The 24,730-nt window shown below is 34.3% G+C and overlaps 1 protein-coding gene across 5 annotated transcripts in view; it reads left to right on the top strand.

Annotated features, from left to right (window-relative positions):
• The window catches only part of LOC129757634 (diacylglycerol kinase 1), a 459,105-nt gene that overhangs the window by 109,051 nt on the left and 325,324 nt on the right, over window positions 1-24,730 (top strand). Inside the window, exon 2 of one of the 5 annotated variants that reach the window (XM_055754907.1) lies at window positions 24,073-24,120. The exons of the other annotated variants lie outside the window; for them this stretch is intronic. The gene's annotated coding sequence lies outside the window, so the exon portion shown is untranslated. The remainder of the gene's footprint in view (window positions 1-24,072; window positions 24,121-24,730) is intronic. 5 annotated transcript variants of the gene reach the window in all.

The following is a 24,730-nucleotide window of genomic DNA, read 5'->3' as shown; positions in this document are numbered from 1 at the left end:
GAATTGCGAATTTCGGGGCTTCTCTATTATTTTTTTTGGGGTCCCTTATGTGTTAAAATTTTCGATTAACATTGTAAGATAGTTGGCCCTCGGTAAATTGATTTAGATTTCCTCAGCAACGAACTATTCAGGACAAGTAGGCTGTGCTTATTACTGCCCCTTATAGGGTAGCACAGTACTAGCAGTCAAGGAGTTTCAAATAAGGTAGTCCAAGTTGTCAATTTCAGCCATATAAAAAAATTTTTAGCTGGCTGAAACGGCCTGAAATATCGTGGGAACAACATTGCAAAGGGAAGTGTCGAAAATGTTACAAAAAACACTGGGAGCAGATGCAATGACGTCACAATTCAATCCACTACCCAGAAAACATGTTTGTAGCAATATTCTTATACTGTTTTGAAATACGTTTCAATTGATCTGGATGCACTGCTGGTACCAGAGCGAACATGATGCTGGTTTTCTCAATTGATGCCCGCGTGGTAGCGAAATAATTTTAAAATTTACAAACATGGCGGTCTTTCTATCATATCCGATTTAAACTGACTTCAGAGGACATTTTATACGATCTTTTTACTATGTAGCTAGAATTGCGATTCGCATCACTATTGTAAACGAACCTCATTTTGGTATAGTTTTCGATTGCGTGTACCTATGTCTTTAATTGAGTATTTCGAATAGTTGTGAGTCAAACAGAACAAGCACTGTAATACAACGGTAGAGACGCTGAAGCATCGATACAGCACGCGTCCACGTGTAGCAGCTGGATGGCAACTACTTCAACGAAGATTAGGAACGACACTGAATAATCGAACTTTAACATTTGAAGAACTGCTAAGAACAGGGTTGAAAAACATTAGTCAAAGAACACGAGTGTACATCCTTAAAAGTTTTGTTAATTATTTTAGGTTTATTAATGCGAGTGATTCAAATCTTGATGTAAGTGCTTTGAATTTTTATCTAGAAACAGATGATACAGCATAATGTAAATTGTTGATCAGAAACTTTTGACTTATAAATAAGTTAAAAAAAAGTTATCAATAAATTAAAACATGTTGCTTATAAATCATACCTGATATTTTAGGTTGAAAACCATATGTTTTCTATAAGTAGCAATTTACCATGGGTGCACGGATTCACTGCCATGCTTCCAAAATCAACTTTTGTGCATACTAAAGGTAAAGAATAACGGCATTTATAGATTTGAGAGAAAAGTTGTGTTATATACATGCTTCTTTACTAGGGTGCACAGATTCACCCATAAGAAAGTTGTGTACTAACATAATTTTCACAAAATTCGAAGAAATTTTGCCAAATTTTGACAAAAAGTTTGATCATAGTTGAGCAACAAAACAGACCAATAAAATAGGGAGTCAGTTGCTTGATGAAAAACAACGGTCAATCCAAGAACTTTTTCCACAAATAATCATGACTTCGCTTAGAAAATCAATAATTTTATAAGGAGTGAGTTTGTTTGAGTTGTTTGAGTTGAGAATTTTACAAATCATTTTGACTGGTCACGGACCGAATGTCCATTAATTCGCTTATTAAAACAACAAAGAAAGTTTCAAACCATTTTGACTGGTGTGGTCTTTCTAGTGTTAAAGCTATTTCAGATGATGAAATAAAAAAGGGAGTTGAGTATGATCGAAAACATTCAAAAACCTGGCTCGCGAACGTTTCGGCAAAACTCCGTATATAGGATGGACAAAGACAAAATATTTTTCATAACTCTTCATTTAGCATAAGAAAACTTTACAGATAGGAAAATCGTATTTTAAGTTCTGAATGTGTATTAAACCATAAAAATATAGATGGCCCAAGATACCCCACAAAATGTGGCCAACAATTCCCTTCAAGCTATGATTGTGACTTATTGATGTTTCATCAAAAATTCCTTTTCCACCTGAAAGAACATGATAAAACTGAGATCATAAGCGTATGAGCATATTTTTGTTATGAAATTCAGGTTCCCCATCGATGCAATTAGGGGGGACTTCTTTAATTATGTTTTTTTTTAACTTTTGCTTGATAAATAAAAGAAGCATATGACGCGTATTTAAGTCAACAACATATATAAAAATATGCTTACGCAAAACGACGACGATGACAGTTGAAAATTTACAAACATGACGGACTTTCTATCTTATCGATTTAAACTGACTTCAGACGACATTTTATACGATTTTTTTTACTGTGCAGTTGGAATTGAAATTCGCAATACCAAAGTAAACGAATTAAGCTATCATTTCTGATACGATTTCATGTTTTCTGGGAATTCATAAGATAAACTAAGGTTGCCAGAATTTTTTCAGTACCTATCGGGGCCGGAGAAATCCGGGCAATTTTATATAAAAACTTGGCAAAATCCGGACATTAGATTTCAAAATTGACGACCGAAATCCGGGCAATATCCGGGAAAATTTTATCAAATCCCAAAAATTATTCAACAAAAATTAAAAAAAAAATATCGAAAAAAAAAGTTTTTCATCAAAGTGCATCGACAAATTTTAAATCGTATTGGAGGCTTCCAAAAATCTTTTCATGATTATTTTTTATAAAACTTGCTCAAAAATTTCGTTTTGGAAGCATAAATTATCAGTTTTGACAACACAATTGGTATTTTTTTGTTTGATTTGCCAAATAAAGTGAATAAATCCGGGCTACATCCAGGCATTTTCCAATGAAATCCGGGCAACCGGGCCGGGCCGGACTGTTCCTAAATTTTGTATGAAATATCCGGGCAAACCCGAATAAATCCGGGCAATCTGGTAAATTAAGATAAACGATAGTAAATTTTTATTACCTGGTAACTTATTCTTCTACAGAACATTAAAAAACTATGCATCTTGTTTCAATTTTGGATTTAGAATAAGCAGTAGAACAAGTACAGGATTCATAAATAAAAATCTAAACACTTGTCAAAAGTATCTTTCCACCTTAACCTTTAACCACCATTCCAAATAAGATTATTTGCTAGGATGCAGAACCTTGATCCTAAAACGCGAATTAATTTCTTTCATCCCTTTCTTTTTTTACCTATTTATTGACTACTAGGACGTGGCCGGCGCCATTATTGATGTTCAACGAGAGAGTATCAGTTTTGTACACTGAGAATGGGCTGCTAATCCCAAGCGCCTTTCTTTTGGCCTCTATGCATAATTGGTGGCCTCGGTCAATCACGTAGTAGCAACCATTATTGGTGACGTGGAACTTCCCAGCAATTATTTTTTAGCTATATTCTTATGCTGTTTTGATATACGTTCCATATACATCATAGAATAATCGTATGAAAGTATAAAAAGAACAGCATTTACCTACCAAAGTGGAGGCAATATAAATACATACATATACTTCATTTATTTCTAAAGCGACAAAAACTACACAACTTGAGCGTTATCCGATACCTGGTACGAATAAGCTATAGAATAATAACCGGAAGAATTCAAGAGAACGCACGATTTGGCTCTCACAGCTTTCAAATCGTTGCTAGATTTTTCAGTTCTCTCATCGGTCAATATTACTCAATTCCCATCTAATTTTTAGCCATCTGGATGCACTGCTGGTTGCAAAGAGAACATCACAATGATTTTCTTACTTGAAGCCCCCACGGTAGCAAAATCATTTCAAAACTTACAAACATGGCGGACTTTCTCTCATATACGATTTTAACTGACTTTAGACGACATTTTATACGATTTTTTTACGATGTAATTGGAATTTCGATTCGCAACACCATTGTAAACGACCTAAGGCTATGATCATTTAGTATCCGGGCAGTTACAAACGTGTGTATTTTAAAAACTATTCATTTGATCGAAAAACTTTCTATGGAGGAAATGAAGGCATTCAATGTAAAAATATGTTAAAAAAATTATCAATGATTTCAAGAAATACTCAAACTTTTTCATAAAATCCCTTTTTTACCTTTGCACACTTTTTTCAGTCATGTATTGATTTTTTTTACCACAGAAGCAAAACCTTTGAAAAATCATGATATTTTACACAAACTCACCTGAAAAAGCAATTGGAATCTGGTTGGAACCTTTTCATGTGTAGGCATCTCGAAGAATTTGATCTCTTAAATCCGGTTTTAACATAAATTTTTTTGTCCATCAGAACACATCTGTCATATTGCGTATAAACCAGATGAACAGATTGCGATCTTTGGAACTGATCATTATTATTTATTTACTTGGTGTCTACTAGTCAGGCAACACTTTTTGCCTGCCGGAAATGGATTTTTTGCATTATTTAAGGAGTCTGCATTCAGTTATTCAAGTCAACAAGGAAGTCAACAAGGAAGAATTTTCGAGGTGCAAAATGCGTAAAAGGAGCGAATTTGTGCAAAATTATTTTTACCATGTCTTTTTGTATCGTGAATATCTCAAACACACGTTAACTTAAAAATCTGGCAAAAATAGGCAAGATAGTCCTTTTCATAATCAACACAACGCTTCTTTTGCATATTCGAGCTCTATTAACGTAGCTATCCCCGAATTAAAGTGCCCGGATACTAAATGATCATAGCCTTAAGTTATCATTTCTGATACGACGTTATGATTGCTTGGTTGTTCTACTGAACCACACCAACGATCGTGGAGTTTCAACAAAAAAATATTATTTTGAAAATCGTTATGAGGAAAAATTTTCAAGCATTTCGGATTAAACGTTTCGAGGTGGATTTGAGTAGTCAAATAAACTAAGCTAAGCAAAGCTAAGCTAAACTAAATTTTGACACTCCAGAAAATAATTCCATTGGCTTGTGTTATCAATCAATTAAGTCTGGTTGACATTATGGATATGAGTAACAGCACTACTCTAACAGATGCATCTTTACTTCAGTATTCAGATGTTTTCCCGGGTGTTCTCGGATCAAACCAGCTGTTGTAAGCGAGAAACATAATTCATGCTAATCACTAACCAAATAAACGTTCAGCGCCTTTTGATTTGTTCGTGCTGTAGGAACTACACAACATAATGTATTATTCATAAACACGTGCTCGAGATGAACCAACGATAATCAAAATTGACAAACTGCACTCTGTATGGGACACGTTATACGCGTGTGATGAATGGCAACCACTCTAGGAAACAGATCTCTGCACATTTTACATGAACCGGCTGTATGAAGCTTCGCTTTCCAAAGAATCAACCGGGAAGCGATCATAGTTAAGCAGGTGGAAACGAATAGGCTTACGATGGGAAGAAATCCTATTGAAATTGAAAGATAACGCAACAATAACGAACAAAATCTACTCGTTTTTGAAAAATCCTGAAAATGTATAAACCGCCTTGTTCCGCCAGTTTTCTTTCGTATTCGGGTCAACGAGTGCTATGTCGTTGAATGAATAGACGAATAATCGAGAAGAAAGTCAGTCAGCTTGACGCAAGGGGGAGGAAGTCAACTCCAGCTAACAGCCCTTTTCACCATCGTAACGATGACATCATCAAAGAATCTTTATTGAATGAAGTCTCTCCCACAAAAAAATATAATCGAGGAGATTTTCAAACAAGAGACTAGTAATTACATCAAATCTCGGATTGTCAAAATGTTTGCGTAGAAAGGCGAAGGCCACCAAAAATTTAGATGTTGCTCGTTGTTGGAAAGCTATCCTATGGAAAGATTTGTCAAGTCTCTAGATTTTTGGTACATCTCTATCGCAACCCACCGACTTTAACCGCCGAAATCAAACAATTCAGACTGTCACTGCTCCTCACTTCAGCGTTTTTCCCATTTCTCTTCCAATTCAGACGACAGTTTCGAGATAGGATACTGATGTAGGTTATCCGCTACACCGGTTCAGGCAGATAACACCGTGACCTTCTTTTTATGAAGTCGCCATCATCTGTCTATATCGCGGCAATGAAAGCGTGGGTGGTGGGACGCTTCAAGAGGGTGGAAACAGCTCAGTTATTCTCGTGCTTCTCGTGACATCTACCCGCCAAAAGTCTCGCTTCGAATGATGGAGGCAACCAAAACAGCCAGAGAGAACGGGGAAAACAGAGCCATTCAAAGGGAATAACACGTTGATGATGACGATGATGACGGTTATGATGGCGTTGGACTGTTCGGGCTTGGTAAGATTCCTGATTCCAAGAAGTGGGGTTTGGGGCTGAATGGAATCTTCCTCGGATCCCCCGAAACAAGAAATACCAATCCGCCCACCTTAGACAGGAAACGAGCGACTTTTGATCGTGGAAGCTTTCCTGCATTTCCTACCCATCTTCTCGGTAGCAAAAGAAACCGGAGAAGGAGAAGTTGTAAAATGGGCCTTTTCCAACAATGAGGAGCAATTTAACGGGGTAAAGTTGTGCTCGGCCCTCGAACAATTGGCGAGATGAAGGCCGGCGCCCAGACTAAATTTGAGCCAATAATTTAGAGTCGTTTTAAAAACTTTGGAGAGGGAACAATTAGAGGGATTATGGGAATTTAATTTAATGTGAATTGAAGCCGTGTAACAGGTCGATTAGATGTTAAGCCTTTTCGATTAAAATTTGGAGCATTCGCTCTAATGAGAATTATGTATTCGATTATTGCAACAACAAGAATTTTCAAAGATATTTAAACTATTTATACTATGAGAAACTGGAGATGTACCGAATACTGCCCATAAATCGTCTAGCCGTTGAATTAAGTATTCGACCAAAAAGGCCGAATAGGCTGAATGTTTATTTTTAAAACTTATAAAGCAACAGAAATATCTAAAAAAAACTGTTGAAAAAGCTACACAATCATCAAAAACTTATGGTTTCATTCAGCAAAACATCATAGGTGTATCGGTGTATCCTTTCCTGTAGATCGTGCAGAAGAATGCTGATAAGTATCGCTTGTACTTTGATTATCGTTTATTCCAGATTTTTTTGATATATCTAGGCTTGCCCATTAAACCAACAAAAACTCGACATGTGTCAAATCTGGCCGGGATATTTTATAAAACTTCCCGGATTTGGCCCGGGTTGATTCAGATTATTTAAAACTTAAATTTCTTTTTAATTTTTTTTGATTCTATATTACTTAAACCATGGAGTCTTGGAGTTCTGTGCAGAAAAACATCATTTTCATCCACAGAAGGACGAATGCATACGGACCATCATCAAGGAGTACAGTAAATTTAGCATATGTGCTTCCAACGTTAAAATATTAGTTATAAGTAGCCATGGAAACGTATGGTACCGTAGTCCACGTTCCTTCCTCCCTGTGTTCCAGTGGTCTCTACGTCCAATACTTCACAGTGGGCCCAGCCTAGTTAAGATGAATAGTAAATGTACTCTTACTACTTACCGGGATGCTGACAAGATCTGGCTGTGTATGTATCATTAGCATAAGCTTTTATTTTTTTAAATTCTGTGTTCGAAAAAGATGTTAAAAAAATTCAAAATGAACATTAATTCTCAGATACAATTTTAACATTGCTGCTGTGATTCAAAGAAAAACTTTAAATTCCTAGTAATTTTCTTTTTTTCTCTTGTATGTTTTAGAAAAAGGTTGGCAAATTTTTTTCTAGCACGTATCCGGGCCGAACATTTGATTTCAAAGTAGTCGACCAAAAATCCAGGCAATATCCGGGCAACCGGCCCGGACCTGACTTTTGCAAATTAAGTATTAAATATTCAGGCACAACCTTATTTTAGAATAATGCCTAGATTTTTTTCAGATCTGCCCTTTTTTTACAAAAAAAACCGTTCTGAATTGCCCGACAATGTGGATAAGTGTGGTAGAAAGTATGGGTTGTTTTAGATTAATGATCATCAATATCTTGCTCAAATTCGACCTTCATCGAATTCAATATCAAATAAGCAATTTCTAACTGCTTGTCACCTGTTTCGACATGTTTTGTCCCAGAATTCACAGGAACCAAATCTTATTGGTGATAAACGCCCTAGAAGCGACAAGTCATCTGATGTCCTTCCAACTATTGGCGGCATTTCAAAAATCAGAAAGACCCCTACTTGAAAAAGGCACAAACTGTTAACAAAATTTTACGAAGGAGAACTGGGACGCGGTTAATTTTTTTTTCGTGTAGCTGCACGGTCAAGAAATTGAACTCAAATTTCAGTTTGAGGACAACAAGTCCAAGTCCCATTTTGTGAACTAAATTTAGCGCAATATTGGTTTCTTAACGGCCATCTCTCCGGGAATGAACAGAAAGTTTTTAAAAAGATCGAAAAGAAGGTTTGTTTGTTGAAATGTTATTTCAACATAGTTCTTCTACTTGGAATTAAAAAGTTAGAATGTGCCGAAACGAATGTCGGAAAGCTTCTTATGTAATTTTGACCGGAAGCTGTAAAAAAATGCACATACATGGACGACGACACCATTTAAGGACAGAAGGATCCAATATAGACAAATTCACCGGTAAAGCTACTAAAAGAAAACGGTTGAAAAAATTTGAATTCTTAATATATGATTTTTCCGAGGTATAAAAATAACGTCGGATAATTTAACTCTCAAATTTAAATTCATTTTTCCAATATATCTGTTTTCAGCTGGATTAGCAAAAAAAAAATGATTGATTTGAAAACATCTTATTTCTTAACAACTAATTTCTTTTTAAAGTTTACTCTTATCTCGAGCTAAGAACTAAACCTATTACTAAAAATGTGTGAGTAAAATTAAATGAAGACCCAAACGTTGGCTTTGTTTCCACAGTGTGTAGACTTGGAAAATTAGGAATCAAAACAGGCTTTTTTTATAAGCTATCGTTTTTGAAGTTTCAAGTTTCATAATTCAACTTCTGAGAATAAAAGCTTTCTTATGGTTTGGAAGTTTAAAAAAACTCAGGACATTTTCAACCAAGCGAAATTGTGGATAATTCAGGCATAAATCAAAACACTTTGAGTTTTCAGCAAAGTTAATAAAAAAAACAGCAATGTATAAGAGCAATGGATAAATATTATCTCCTGAATTTTTTAAATGGCCGAGTTTCATGTTTTAGGCGTAGGCGTAGTCTGAAACTGGAACATTTAATCAAAATCTTAAAATTGAATTTAATGATTCCAAATTAGTTTTAGTTTTGCAAATTAGTTTTAGTTTTTGTTAGTTCTAGAGTTGTTGAGTGTTGATTTAAGTCACAATTGATGTTTTTAAGAACTTTAAAATGCCTCATAACCGAAACTAAAGGCGTAAAGAAAAATCAGACAAAATATACAAACTCAGAAAGTCAAAATCTGCCATTATCAGCTATGATTGCATACACAGTACATTTTTGCCTCGATTTACAGCAAAAAGAAATGGCTGGAAACGTTCAGCAAACCAAATTTTTGCTGGAAACCAGCAAACGGTTTTCTTATTGCTGGATTTTCCAGCAATCGATTGTATTCTTGTCATTTCGATTGTATTCTTGTCATTTTTGGTGGAAATCAGTAATCGGTTTTCAAATTGCTGGACTTTCCACCAATTGATCTAGTTTGCTGGAAAATCTGCAATCAAGTTGTCACATTTGAGTCTGTTTGTTTTTTTTGACGCTGAAGCAAGTTGAAACTCTATGTATTTTACGAATTTTGGTTAGATTAATATAATTATTTTTATTTTCCTCTATATTTTAGCAACCAGACATTTGTCAAGGGTGAGCTTTAATTGGACAGATTTCATAAAATATACTAATCAGAACTCTTTTCTCAGGTGGCGAATGATCAAAACTTTGGCACAAAGCTTCAGAGCCGGTTTTCGAAAATTAAAAAAAAAGTTCTTGGAAATAAATACAAACAGAATTTAAAAATGGAAGAAAATAATTGTTTTGCATTGCTCATTATATGCACAGTATTCAATATTTAATTTGGAATTGGAATATAAATTTGGTACTAAATAGAGCCAATGCAATTGTTTTGATAGAAACAGCTGTTTTCCAGCCATGTGGATTGCTGATTTTCCAGCAATTTGAATTTCTGGAAACCAGCATTAACGTTTGCTGTTTTTTTCAGCCATTTAAATTGCTGGAAATTTTGCTGGAGAGTCAGCGGGACAAAAACCAGCCAAATTTTGCTTGAAAAGATGTGTATATAATGAGTAATATAAACAGTTATATTCTTCCATTTTTCAATTATGTATGTATTTATTCCCAGTTCTTTTTTATTTTCCAACCCAGAGTTCTTTTTTATTTTCCAACACCGGCTCTGGAGTGGCAGCTTTGTGCCAAAGTGTTGGTCATTCGCCACCTGAGAAAGAGTTCTAATTAGTATCTAAAAAATATCTACCTATCCAATAAAAACTCACCCTTGACTTGATGTCTGGTTGCTGGAATATAGAGAGGAATAGAAATTTTTATATTTATCCAACCAAAATTCGTAAAATAGAGTCTCACCTTGCTTCAGCACACGTAAACAAACAGACTCCAATTTGACAACTCGATTGCTGATTTTCCAGCAAACTAGATCAATTGCTGGGAAGTCCAGTAATTTGAAAACCGATTGCTGATTTTTCAGCAAAAATGACAAGAACACAACCGAATGCTGAAAAATCCAGCAATTAGGAAACCGATTGCTGGTTTCCAGCAAAAATTTGGATTGCTGAACGTTTCCAGCAATTTTTTTTTTGCTGGAAATCGAACCAAAAATTTACTGTGTATTCAAAAAAAAAAACGGTATTCCCTTGTGTTATCAAGAATAAAGTTTTGAAATGAAAAGTAATGTTATCTTACGCAACGAAATGCTATGTATGTTATTTAATGTAATTTCAAATGTTTTTCAAATTGAAAAGGTTTTTCAAATTGAAACAGTTTTTTACTCACAATCAAATATTTCATCAAAAATCGACTTTAAAAATTACAAAAATCGCTGAAAGAGGAGGAGGGGAGGGGGGGCTTGGGCAAAAAAATCAGGAAAATCTAAAATTTAATGTTGAGGCCCAATGGCTTAAAAATGCATAAAACGTCAAGATCCGGTGTTATTTCGACAAAAATAAAGAAAAAAATCTACTTTCTGTGACTGAGAAAACGGCTAAATCTCAAAGAGTCGATTTTTGGACGGAATTTTTTTTTCGAGATAACTCCAAATCTCGACGTTTCATGCATTATTCAGTCGATGGATGTATGGCCGAATAATCGTTAGACCGAATGGACGATAGGCTGAACGGTAGTAAAGCTAAAAGACCGCAATCCATTCGGATTAACGCCTTTTCAGCCTTGCGTCTATTCGGCCGAATTACCCATTCAGCTTACTGTCCTATTCGGTCGAACATCCTTCGGCCTATTAACCCATTCCTTCGGCCTAACATCTTTCGGACTGACGGCCGAAAGTACATATATTCCCCATTCAATATCATCTATTCACTTTAAATCTGCCAGTTGAAATTCTACGGTATGTGCGAAAAATAACGTGTAACGATAGAGTTTTCCATGGTGGAAAAGGGTTCGCCAAAAAGAAAGATTCTTTCGTCGGGGAGCTAACACAATCCCTTTTTGCGCTCTTGCTCTCCTCCTGCCCTGATGATGAAAGATGATCCATCCATTGAGCGGCCACCAGGCATTCGCAAACTCGGGACGACGATGATGGCTAATATTTTTATATGGCAACGAAGGATGGTGTAATAATACTTTACGACCCGGGATTGGGGTTTGGCACGCTTGACTTTGGCAATATTGGAACGAAAAATCTGTGAAATATGGAAAGTCATAATGTTTACGGCAGATCAATGGCTCTCAGCGCTGCTTTAAGCTTATCGATTCAAGTGTCAACTTCCAGCAGGAAATCACTCTGGTCTGGTAAGAATGCACAAACTTAATTCGATGATCGGTATCTAAAGCGTTTAACAACATTGTATTCATTTCGTTGGCTCATGTTTTCCTTATATTTTTTTTCACTTCATCTGATTAATATTCCAGATGTTGAGTTAAAATTTTCATGTTTAATTCAATTATCAATTTATCACACTTTTATACCCATGTAGTTTGTTTTTAACACCTCAGTTTTATGGCCACTTATTCGCTGACGTTTGTTATTGATTTACTCCAAGCAATCAATTTTTTACTTACCCTGGCGAAGGCAGAGCAGCAATCAGAAACTAATAAAAAGCGTAATAAATTCCGCGCACTCAGGTGTTGAATCGATTTACGGTAGCGAGATTCTGCCGACTCGAAGACGAAAATCGGTGTTAAAATTATCCACCTGTGAGGTTTTTCGCCAGCGATGGAAACCTGAAACCCGCGATAGATTGGAAAACAGATGAAAGCTCGGTATCTTTGAAATTCAATTTCTCACATCCGCACGTCTAGCTTGTAAAATAAACTCGACTCAATGACGACGGAACACAACTCATCTTGGTGAATGGGAGTTGGGCGGAAAATGTTCTTTTTCCATCTTCCACAAACGCACTCCCCCATATCTACTTAATGTACCTTTTTAATCTTCTGACTATTAGCGCTGGAAAATCAAGCGACATTTTGCCTCGGATGGAAAATTTGTAACGTCTTGCTTCTTTCTTCAAATTTAATATGCGAAAGGAAAGCGAAGAAAAAGAAATCCAAACAGTCATTCAGTAAGGAACCTCAATGAGGGTCTGCTGCGGTGCGTTCAGCTGAGAAATGATGGATAGAGATCATGTCTGATGACCGGTATGATTTATGGCGGTTCTGGCTGAAGAACGAAAATGAGATGCCGGTTTTTTTTCGTTTCAGATTTCATCACGATGAAACTGTGCTAAAGAAACTTCGTTACGAGGAAATTGTCTTCAAGCTTTCACGAGACATAACTCGGACGCAGATTATATTTGGATCAGTTGATTTTTGACTGTTTCAACGGATATTTATTTGATTTAATTAATCGAATTAAAATTGATAGATGATATTCAAAACTCAAGATTTTTTTTAATTGCATCAGATGAGCTATCAAATCAATTTTTGTTTATCCAAACTCTGCAAAGCTAGTGTCGTAGCTACACTAGAACCAGTATAAAAATCATTTTCTGTGAATATATATTAGGGTGGCAATATGTGTTTGTTGATTGGCCAAAAAACTGATCTGAGCAAAATTACAGCTCAATCGCATTTGATTAAGAGGTGACTTAAAGCGCTCCAAGTTTCGGGGTTTTTAGGTGGGTGAAGGAAATCCGTATAAAAGAAGCTTTAATGTGGAAGCCAAATGCTTCGACCGAATGTCTTCCAGTCCCACATTTAATTATAGAACGTAAAGAATATTTACGGTTGATCAATATTTTTTCAAACAATTTGAAACATCTGCCGCATCGGCTAGGTCATAGGTCGGCAACCTGCGGCTCGCGAGCCGCATGCGGCTCTTTGGACGTAAAGCTTTGGACGTATCAAGTAACATAACCATCATCAAATTTTATATTTTGTACACTCGCAAGCACTTTTTCCAAAAAATCTACAATGCTTACTCAATAAATAACAGGTTAAAAAGTAAAAAGATACATGGAATCAAATACAATATTTCAAAACTGAGAATCAAGAATTACAAATTAAAGTTTGAAAGCTTTTCAAACTCGAATCAGCATTGAGAATGAATTAAAATTTCAATTCTAAAAACCTATTTGAAAACTTACTCACAGGCTTAATACTTGTAATCAACGATTAAATGTATCTCAACACTCCGAAGCAGGTTTTTCATAATAAAATTGTATATGTAAATAAAAAAAAGTAGTAAATCTTTGAGTCTTTGAACAAACATAAAATTTCAAATGTGATGCTTGCAGCCAATATTTACCAAAAGCACACAAATTTTGAACGAAGTTTCTGTAACGGACAATTCTTTTACTAAGAGTTAGTCACCGTTGTTGTTTTTTTTATTAAGTTATGTTTCGAAATTTTAAAAGTATCCTTAAACTGATTTTCCCTGTTTCTTTATTATTTGTTACGAATTTTTAATAAAGGTTTATGCTGGTCAAACCACAGATTTTCTCCAGTAATCTAAATTTTATCAAGCATTGATGAATAATCTAAAATGAATTGAATTTCAATATTGAAGAATCACATGTGACATAAAATGAAATTTTTGAAATTTCCAGATGCATAACATTCTGAAGAAACTCTCGCTTGATGTCATGAATTTTGAGAATTCTACCTTGGCAGAAGCATAATTTTTGAAGATTAAAATTTTTGGCTACATAAATTTTAGTTAAATTTAATTTACCCTCATATTTTGGATTTTGGAAAAGATTACCTAAATCTGGGGAATATAATAAAAAGCTTGATAATTTAAAGAAAAAAAATTTCCTTTACTTTGTTGTTTTATAAGCTTTTCTTTGTCGAAGAAATTATAAATATTTTGTTCATGTTAATATGTTCAAATTTTTCACTTTAATACCCTGCAAAGTATTCATTTATTTTTTTACTTAAAACAAAAACAATAATAATGAGGCTCTTTCAACCTCTGAAATTTAGAAAATTTGAAGATTTTGGCTCTTCTGCCTCAAAAGGTTGCCGACCACTGGGCTAGGTGGTTGTAGTTTTTTAATTTGATCAAAAATCTGATAGATTTATTTAATTTTATTTGAGCAAAGAATAAGTTTTTTTTAAATTTAATTTAGTTTAATTTAATTTAATTATTAATGTCTTTCATAAAGCTTATTCTAAATATGTTCAAATAAAATAAACTAAATCTGTCAAACTCTTGAGTTTAATAAAAAAAAGAAAATTAATATCGCTTATTGGCAAAAATAAATAAATTTTCCAAATTAAAAGAAAGAGATCAAACGTTTACACTAGAATCTGATTCTTACTATCTGGATCAATATTTTGGATTTAAGTTTTAAAATTCCCTCTTAAAAGAACTGGAATATCCATCAAAAATATTTTACAATACACGAACAAAATGTGGAATTCACTGCAAATTTCGAACGTTAAAATAACATGATTCTTTTAAAGAAAATATTGTTTGTAAAATATCAATTGCTTAACTTAAATTCTGTGGAAAATTTATTGAAATCGTTTTTTTTTTCAATAAACAAAACTTGCAAAATAAACTCAAATTCCACTTAAAATCTTTGATTTTCAGCTGAATTGTTAATGCAATATGACTTTGATTTAAATTAAAAATGTTGAAATTGAATTTAAAATTAAAGTTTTAAATCTGCGATCCCTTGCGATTCGAATTTGTCAACTTTATTTGTGGTTTAAGTTATGGTCATCTTGATATTTTTACCTTACTTGTTAAACTCATTTACGAGCTGAATCTGAATTTTAATCATTAATTATTCTGGAACATGAACTTCCAATTTTGAATCTGTTTCCGAATTTCGATACTTTTTTTTTTTTTTTGTTTCGATTATAGTCGTTTTACCATCTTTATGGCATTCGCGACTTCGAATTTCGATACGATTTCTTAAATGTTCAAAATAAAACAGAAGTTTGAATATGAACCAATATGAACCACTATGTGGAATTTATTATTTGGATCATTTGAAATCAAAATTTGCGAAACACGAAAAAAACGAATACGAACTAAAATTTTAACAAAACAAGAATTTGAATCTACGGACTACGGACATAAAAATCAGTGCAGAAGTTGATTAAAATTGAAACCAGATTTAAAGAGAAATTAAATCCAAATTCCAAAATAAATTCATGCCATGTTCATGTCAGAAATAAAACATAAATTTAGAAAAATAAATAATTTGTTTACCATTTTAAATTCGAATTCTCGATCAGGAAAGAAATATCAATTTTCAATGTAAGAGAACCTTGAGAGACCTTGTAGCTTATTTAATTTAATGTGATAAAGCGATGAATATATTAAATTCTGTTTTAAGAGTGCTAGAGCTCAAATCTCTGACTTTGATCATTTTTTATATATGATTCTTCAAAATAAAAGGTTATGTCTTTGCTTGCAGGTCACAATATTGGCTTTATGTATTAGTAATGAACCATTTTCAATTCATCATTGAAAACTTTAATGTAATAACAAAGTCTAAGTTGGGAACCGCTTTCTTGAACAATCATTTAGAAACTTATAGAAATAAATATATGGAATTCTAAGTACTTGTTTTAAATGCTGAAAACACAAAAAAAATCTAATTTAGTTAATGTTTTGCATTAAAACTAAGCTTTAGTGGTGCACCTTCGAATTACTTTTTGAACTTTTAAAAGATTACTTTAAAATAAAAATCGATTTAAAAAAATAATAAAAATTAAAGATTTATCTGAATCATCTGAATCGTCAGATCTGAATATGTTGTAGCCGTCGATTTCAATAATGGGTCAAGGACAAATGATGCAAACAATGTTTTTCTTTTTTTAAGTTTGATTTGAATGGTTTCCAAAAAAATTATATTTTCAGAACACAAAAATTCAGAGAAAATTGAGAATCAGACAAACTTATCTAAAAAAATCAAATATTTTAAAAGTGGGACTATTCTATTGAGAAAATTTGTTTGAAATTTAATGAACATAATGCAGATGGACAATATTTTTTCAATTAAAACGTCTTACCATTTAAAAATCTTATTTATAAAATTTAACAGTAATTAATGTGCCTTTGTTTTAATGATTGTGATTTGAAAGATTTTTGCTTCCTGAACTCGAAACTTTTGTCAGATATTGTTTTTCAAATTTTATTTTGGTAACTGACCCGGTGTACGTTGCTACACTTTCCAAAGAGAAATGATATTTTCAGATATTATTCAAATTTTTATTGTTTTGTTGGCATAATTATAACATCATTCATAAGCAATCGCTATAAATGAGAGCTGCAGCTGGAGTTTCGAATTGCAACAAAATGATAACTTAAAATTATATTCTGAATCTGTTCGTGTTTTGAGCTCGTTCTAGTCGGACGTAAACCGCTAGCTGGAGCTTCTATTGTAAACGTTATTGCTCTTCGTACAGAGATTTTGAAGATCGAAGTGCTCGAGTAGTGTTCAGAAAAAGGAAGATGGCGAATTTAGAATTGAAATCAAATTCTATACGTATTCGTTTTCCAAAAGGTTGCCCAGAACCAAGTGATGCACGGATCTTTGAGTATATGAAAACTAAACTGTGCCTTAAACCTGACGATTTACTCGCCATGTATAAGGAAAAAATGGAACTTTCGGTAATAATTAAATTCAAGCCGGAATTTGATGTGCCTAGTTTTATGCGGAGCCAACAAGATAAAATCGATTTTTTTCTTGACGAGCACCAGAAGTGTAAAGTGGAGTTATCTCTTGCCAACGCTGTTGTACGCTACGTTAGACTGTTCAACTTGCCACCTGAGATTGACGATCAAGAAGTTTGGATTGCTATGTCAAGATTTGGAAAGGTACAACGGACCGTTCGTGAAAGATACGGAGCCGATACAGGTTTCCCCATATGGAATTCTGTTCGAGGGGTGTATATGGAAATAGCAGATGGTGTCGAAATTCCAGTTTCAGTTCATATACGAAACATACGAGCACGTGTTTATCACGAGGGCCTTGCCAACAAGTGTTTTCAGTGTGGTGGTATTGGGCATCTTAAAGCAGATTGTTCGGTCAAACGATCGGGAAACAATAGTTTGAAACCTTCTGGTGATGCTGAAAAAGATAACGTGGTCGTAAGATCTGGTCAAACGGAACTCACTTACAGTAAAGTCACAAGCACATGGACTAAAGAGAGAGCTCGCAATTCCCCTCATGTGACTACAGAGAATGTAGTTACTCAGAGTGAGCTTACCAAGAGCTCAGCCATACATAAGCCACTGGAAAAGCAGGTACTGAGTGATTTGTCTTTAACGACAAAGGCTGTGGAAAATTTGAAAACGTCTTCATCTAAAGCAGGAGAACATACCATGAAACAACCAACGCCGGCTAACGAACACGCGGAAACGTCACAAAGTAGTTTGAAGCGAGACAGAAAGGGTGAGAAACGCGGAACAACAAAAGAACATCCATCAAGTTCGAACGACGCTTCGGAATCAGAAAGTGAAACGGAGAAACAAAACGTTACTACCATTAGCGGAGCTCAGTCATTACTCACCAGAAACCAGAAAAAACAAATCAAGATACGCACCAGCACAGGAATCGCTAGTAATAAACCAAATTTGACTGATTTAGTAGATGGATCAAGAACAAAAGAATCGAAAAAATAATCTACTTAGTTAGTTATTTAGAATCAAACTTTTGTAATCATGATTTGAAATTATAATATTGTAAACCCGAACAGTAGTTTTAAATAAATAATCCTATATTGAAAAAAAAAAAAAAAAAAAAAAAAAAAAAAATCTTGATCTATAAATTTGTGTTAAAGATCTGATAATTTTAATCCGATCTAAAAAAGGAGGGTCTCAAATTATTTGTATGCAATGAATCTAACTTATAAAATATGGTTGATTTCGCTTGATTTGTTGTAGATTTATGCAAAAAAAAAAACAGATAAGAGAGCCCTCCTGTCCTTCCTTTCACCCCCTGCTGAATGGAGGTCGTGATCTTTAATAATTATACCCATTTTTTATCGTTCCCAGAAATCCTCTTATATCAAGTTCCATTGGTTGATAAGTTTTTAAGCTTTACAACAAATTTTAAATGGAGCCCCCTCCTTTCATCCCCTCTTTACACTGTAAAGCATAAGGGTCTACACTCTACAACAATCATAGAAATATATCTCGTAACCAAATACCATTCCAATCCATATTTGTTTCCATTTGTTGGCTTCATTAGCATAAATTGAGAACTTATTCTAATGAAATTGTATTGGGCTCACCTCCGTCCTTCTATGTACCTACTCACAGAAAAAAGGATGGGTGTCAGATAATCATAGAATCATACCAAAATGATTTTCCATGTTAATTTTTATCCTTTTCTCGGATTTTGTAAAAAAAAAGTTATATGTAAGCTTTCCTTTTACCTTCCTATATTTTCAATTCTATAATCCTACTGCAAGAAAGGAATTGTTTCACATAGAAAAAATTCTCGTATTGATATACCATCCCATACCAAATTTGGTTTTATTTGCGTAGTAAATTCTTGAGTTATGCATAAACTTGAAAGGAAGTACCATCCCTACTTCCGTTCTCCCCATTGAATGGAGGGGAGAGCTTAATATTCATAAAGTATTTTTCGTACTCATATACTCTTTGATGCCAAATTTATCTTTCCGCTGAAAAAAGTGGGGCTTCAATTTATAATAGAAACATTTTTCGTATCTAAACACCTTCACATGTCAAAAATGGTTCAATTGGCTCAATCAGCTCTCCAGTTATGCTGAAAATTGTGAAGGAGAACTCTCTTCTCCTTTCCATCCACCTCTTTGAAGGAGTGAGGGATACCAAATATTCATAGAAGCGTTTCTCGTACCCAAATATCGTTCCATGCCAAATTTGGTTCCATTTGATGTTGTAGTTCTTGAGTAATGCAGTAAAAATTGTATGAAACTTCTCCCTCCCTTCTTCCCTCTCCCCGCTGGAAGATGGAAGGGGTCTCAAACAATCATTAGAACATGTGACGTTCCCAAATACCCACCCATGCCAAATTTGGTTCCATTTGCTTAGTTAGTTTCTGAGCTATGTAAAAAATTATAAAAGAGGCCCCTTCCCCCTTTACATCTCCCTACAGAAAAGAGGGGGGGGGGGGTCTCAAATAATCATAGAAATAGTTTTTGTATCCAAATACCCTCCCATGCCAAATTTGGTTCTATTTGCTTTATTAGTTTTTGAGCTATGTAAAAAAATATAAAAGAGACCCCTCCTCCTTTCTACTGGAAATAGGGAGGGATCTCAAATAATCATTGAAATATTTTACGTATCCAAATACCTTCCCATGCCAAATTTGGTTCCAATATCTTGATTAGTTTTTGAGATATATGAAAAATTGTAAGGTAGCCCCCCTCCCCTCTTCCTATCAGCCCACTGAGAGGAGGGAGGGGTACCAAATATTCATAGAAATTTTGCTCCTTTCCAAATACCACCCCATGCCAAATTGGATACCATTGGCTTGATTAGTTTTCGAGTTATGCAAAGAATTGTCTTTTGTTTGGGAGACCCCTCCCCCCTTCATGAGAGAAGGAGGGATCTCAAACCATAATAGGAACCTTCCCCTGCCTCCAATACCCCCACCTGCCAAGTTTCACGCAAATCGGTTCAGTAGTTTCCGAGTCTATAGGGAACAGACAGACAGACAGACAGACAGACAGACAGAAATTCATTTTTATATATATAGATATGTTTTTAAAATTTTAAAAATAAATCATATCTGAATAAAACCAATAATTGATAACTGATAAACGAACAAAAGAACATGAAAGAAAATTTTTATCTTCTATCTATATATATAAAAATGAATTTCTGTCTGTCTGTCTGTCTGTCTGTCTGTCTGTTCCCTATAGACTCGAAAACTACTGGACCGATTTGCGTGAAATTTGGCAGGTTGGGGTATTGAAGGCCGGGGAAGGTTCCTATTATGGTTTGAGATCCCTCCCTCTCTCAATAAGGGAGGGAGGGGCCACCCAGACAAAAGACATTTTTTTGCATAACTCGAGCACCCATCAAGCAAATGATATCAAAATTGGCATGGGGTGGTATTTGGGTACGAGGAATATTTCTATGAATATGAGGTACCCCTCCCTCCCCTCAGTGGTGATGATAGAAAGGGGGGAGGGGGCTACTTTACAATTTTTCATATAACTCGAAAACTAATCAAGATATTGGAACCAAATTTGGCACGGGAAGGTATTTGGATACGAAAAATATTTCAATGATTATTTGAGACCCCTCCCTCTTTCCAGTAGAAAGGGGGAGGGGTCTCTTTCATAATTTTTTTTACATAACTCAAAAAGTAATAAAGCAAATGGAACCAAATTTGGCATCTCTTTCATAATTTTTTACACAACTCAAAAACCAACTAAGCAAATGGAACCAAATTTGGCATGGGCGGGTACTTGGGAACGTGACATGTTCTAATGATTGTTAGAGACTCCTTCCTTCTTACAGCGGGGAGAAAGGAAAGAGGGAGGGGAGTTTCATACAATTTTTACAGCATAACTCAAAAACTACAACAGCAAATGGAACCAAATTTGGCATGGAACGATATTTGGGTACGAGAAATGCTTCTATGAATGCTTGGTATCCCACACTCTTCAAAAGAGGAGGGTGAAAAGGGGGAGGAGAGGTCTCCCTTACAATTATCAGTATAACTGGAGAGCTGATCGAGTAAACTAAATCACAATTTTCAGTACAACTGGAGAGTTGATCGAGCAAATTGAATCATATTTGGCATATGAGGGTATTTAGATACGAGAAATGTTTCTATCATAAATTGAAGCCCCACCTTTTTTCAGCGGAAAGATATAAAGAGAGAAAGGGGAGCTTCCATATATATTTTTTTTGCATAACTCGAGAATTTATCGAGAAAATAAAACTAAATTTGGCATCAAAAAGTATTTGAGTACGGAAATGGGAATATAGGAAGGGAAGAGAAGGCTTACATTTATTTTTTTTTTGCAAATTCCGAGAAATGGACAAAACTTAACGTGGAAATAATTTTGGTATGATTCTATGATTATCTGACACACCATCCTCCTTTCAGTGAGTAGGTACATAGGAGGAGGGAGGTGAGTTCTATACATCTCCCATGGAACTATATATGATATAAGAGGATTTTTGGGAACGAAAATTAGGTATGATTATTAAAAATCACGACCTCTATTCAGCAGGGGGTGAAGGTAAGGACAGGGGAGGGGGCTCTCTTATCAGTTTTTCAGCATAATTCCAGAACATATCAAGAAAAAACAACCATATTTTATAAGTTAGATTGTTTGCGTACGATTAATTTGAGGCCCTCCAGACAGATTCATTTAACACAAATTTAAAGAGCAAGATTTAGAATATTTGTTTAAGCTATCTTTTTGTTGTTACTCGAAACTCCAGCTGCAGCTCTCATTTTATAACGGTTGCTTATGAATTATGTTATAATTTGATTTAAAATAATGCCAATAAAACAATAAAAATTTGAATAATTTTTGATAATATCATTTGATTTTGAAAGGTGTAGCAAAGCACACCGGGTCAGCTAGTTTAATATAAAATAAATTTGTTGGTTTTCCTCCATTCAATCAAAAAATATTTTTTGTCATAGTTTACAGGAGAAATTGATTTAAAAAGCTAAATTCAAAAATTTTTAGAAATTTGAAGAGATATCATTATAAGTATTCCTGACATTTCTGAATTTCTTAAGTTTTATTATACATAACAAATTTGTTGAAGACTGGAAATCGATTTGATTTCTGTTTTAATAGTTTGGGTATTACTCAATTTGGTTAAAAATTACATAAAAAATAGTTAACGTTCTCGTGTTTTACAGAGTAGGTAAAAAAAAACAAAAAGAATGCTTCAAAATTTCTAGCACGCTTCTAGAAAGTTTATCATTGTTTAAAATTTTAATTTTTTAAAAGTTTGTAACGTTACACAGTTTTGTCAGAAAAGTGCAGATTTTGTTTAAAATAATGTCTCGAAGTTATTCAAAAAACAAAAACTGATATAGAAAAAAACTAATAATTGTGATTCAGGGCACCCAAATTAATCTAAAGTTAGCTCTTAAATTCTGTGCACCTTGTGTGATCAAAACCCTTTCGAATGTGGAGTTGAACAATAAGAAGTACAAGAAATATAAATCAAAATTGAGGCTAAATATTACATACCAGCATAAAATTTGTAACTACATACAAATTTTTTTAAATTTTTTTTTGCTATTTTTGTTGACTATCGTGAGGCATCTATCACTTGGCTATCAGCTTGTTGATAAATTTGTATTTGATGAATGTAATTTGATGTTAAAATGGATGGTTTCAAATTCTGAAATTGTTAACTTGTTACAGTTCTTCAAGGAACCCCATTCCACAGAAGAGGAAGTGTTTTTGAGTATCAAGATTTATTTAAGGTTCAATACAAAGGGTTTGTGGAATTGTAATTGCGAAATTTACAATTGAAAATTAGTTTCAATTTGTAGACGCATATAGTGTCAACTGACGTTAAATGAAATATATTAGTCTAAGAGTGATATAGGATGTGATGCAGTGCAATATTAAGTAAGCAGTCCTAACAATTTTGAATTTATCAAATTTTAGTATTTGATTTCATTCACAATACAGAACAGAGAATTTTTTCGTAGTATGAAATAATGCTTGTCCGTTTTGGTTCCGGTTTGTCCTATTGGAATGAAATGTGAATAAAAGCTGGAGAATACGAAGAACACATTTATAAATGGAAATTCAAACTGTATTCATCCTCTCGACAGATTATTGATTAGCCATTAATAATTTCTACGAATCTCTAACAAGAGAATTCTTCACAATTTATTGTCAATGCTAAGAGACGTGCATGACAAAACTGATGCCCCCATAACGCTCTGACAAAGACGTTGACGTTGTCTAGGTTTTATTTTCAATTATTCAGTCTCAGTGCATCGCAGAAAACGATTACGACTTTTGCTTCGAACAAAAGCCATCGAAGATGGAACCCCCTTTTTCATGGAACTCTGGCAGCAGTAGCAGCTTCATAATCAAGTCTAATCTGGAACCATTTATGCATACAGCGATTATCATAAAAACATTGTCTCACATTGTGACTTCTAGCTAGCAAACTAGCTACTGTAGAGCTAGCTGGTGGCGACAGACAATGTGAAACAAAATGTTTATGGTAGTTTTTTTTTGTAGTTTTATTTTTATACATTTTGAAGATGCTTTTCAATACAACTGAACAAGTGTTCTTGTGTACGATGGAGGTTAGACCAATTGTTGTCTGGAAACTCTTATGGGATTTTCCTAAGCACTTTTGTATACCTACTCAAATAAATGTTGAAGGTCTACTTATTCTAAATTAAAATTGATTGTTTTTGAATCATATAACTTTTAAGTCAAACATTGTCTCTCATACCTTAAAGGTTATTTTCAATCTAAAAGAGGGCAAGAAAAGGAGTGAAACACTTTTATATTGCTGCTGTTCACAAACAATGGATTCGCTAACTTGAGTGCACTCTCCGGTGTCTACTGAATCGTATTTGAATATGCCAACCCGAGCATAAGTAAACGGCCTCGAGTTTTTTTTTCCAAGGACAGGATCTTTCCCCATTTTGAAATGTGAACTTAGTGCAAACGGAATAAGATTTATTTTCAATGCTCTGAAAACCATTTGTTTTATAATAAAATTGTAAAAACATTTTTTTCTTTCTCTTTTCAGGTAATAATCAATACTGTAACGTCACCTGGATGGTAATATTTTCATTAAGTAGGTATAGTTTTTTGTAACAATTGCTGTAATTTCCTTGATTTTGGTACATAAACATTTTGAAATAATTTACTCAAACTCCAACAAAGTTATTTCAAAACCCAAAAACAATGTGTCAACTTTTTCGCTCAATCAATTTGTTGTCATCTTCATAAAAAATAATCCCAACTTGTTCGATGATGATCAACAAATTGCTCCATAAAAGTTATGCTACAAGCTATCGTTCGATCGGCTTCCGGGAAATAAAACGTTCAACAACACGCAACCGTTCGATTTGTGATATTTAACACTTTGTACCTACCTTTCCCAACGCCAAAGCAACACAACACGGTTGAACGGTTTTTTGTTACGCGTGTTCTACTAGGTATGTCTTGCAAGTTTTTTTTGAGCTTGTTCTTCTTATACGAGCAAAATATTGCAATAAATTTTGCCACCTCCCCACTTCTAAACATTGTTGCTAAAGAAGTGGGGGGAGGTGTTTCGAGCAGTCTAAAAAGTATTTTGTCGTCCCGTGATTGTGTTTCTTGGATTTTTTCGATTCATTCCTTTCCTCTGCTGAGAAAAACAATAAATTGAAAATAGCTACCGATGGCAGGTGTCTGATTGGGAA

Source organism: Uranotaenia lowii, chromosome 3 (genome assembly GCF_029784155.1).
Source record: "Uranotaenia lowii strain MFRU-FL chromosome 3, ASM2978415v1, whole genome shotgun sequence".
Lineage (NCBI taxonomy): Eukaryota > Metazoa > Arthropoda > Insecta > Diptera > Culicidae > Uranotaenia > Uranotaenia lowii.
Note: the sequence above shows the minus strand (reverse complement) of the source record. Positions and strands in the feature narration are given on the sequence as shown.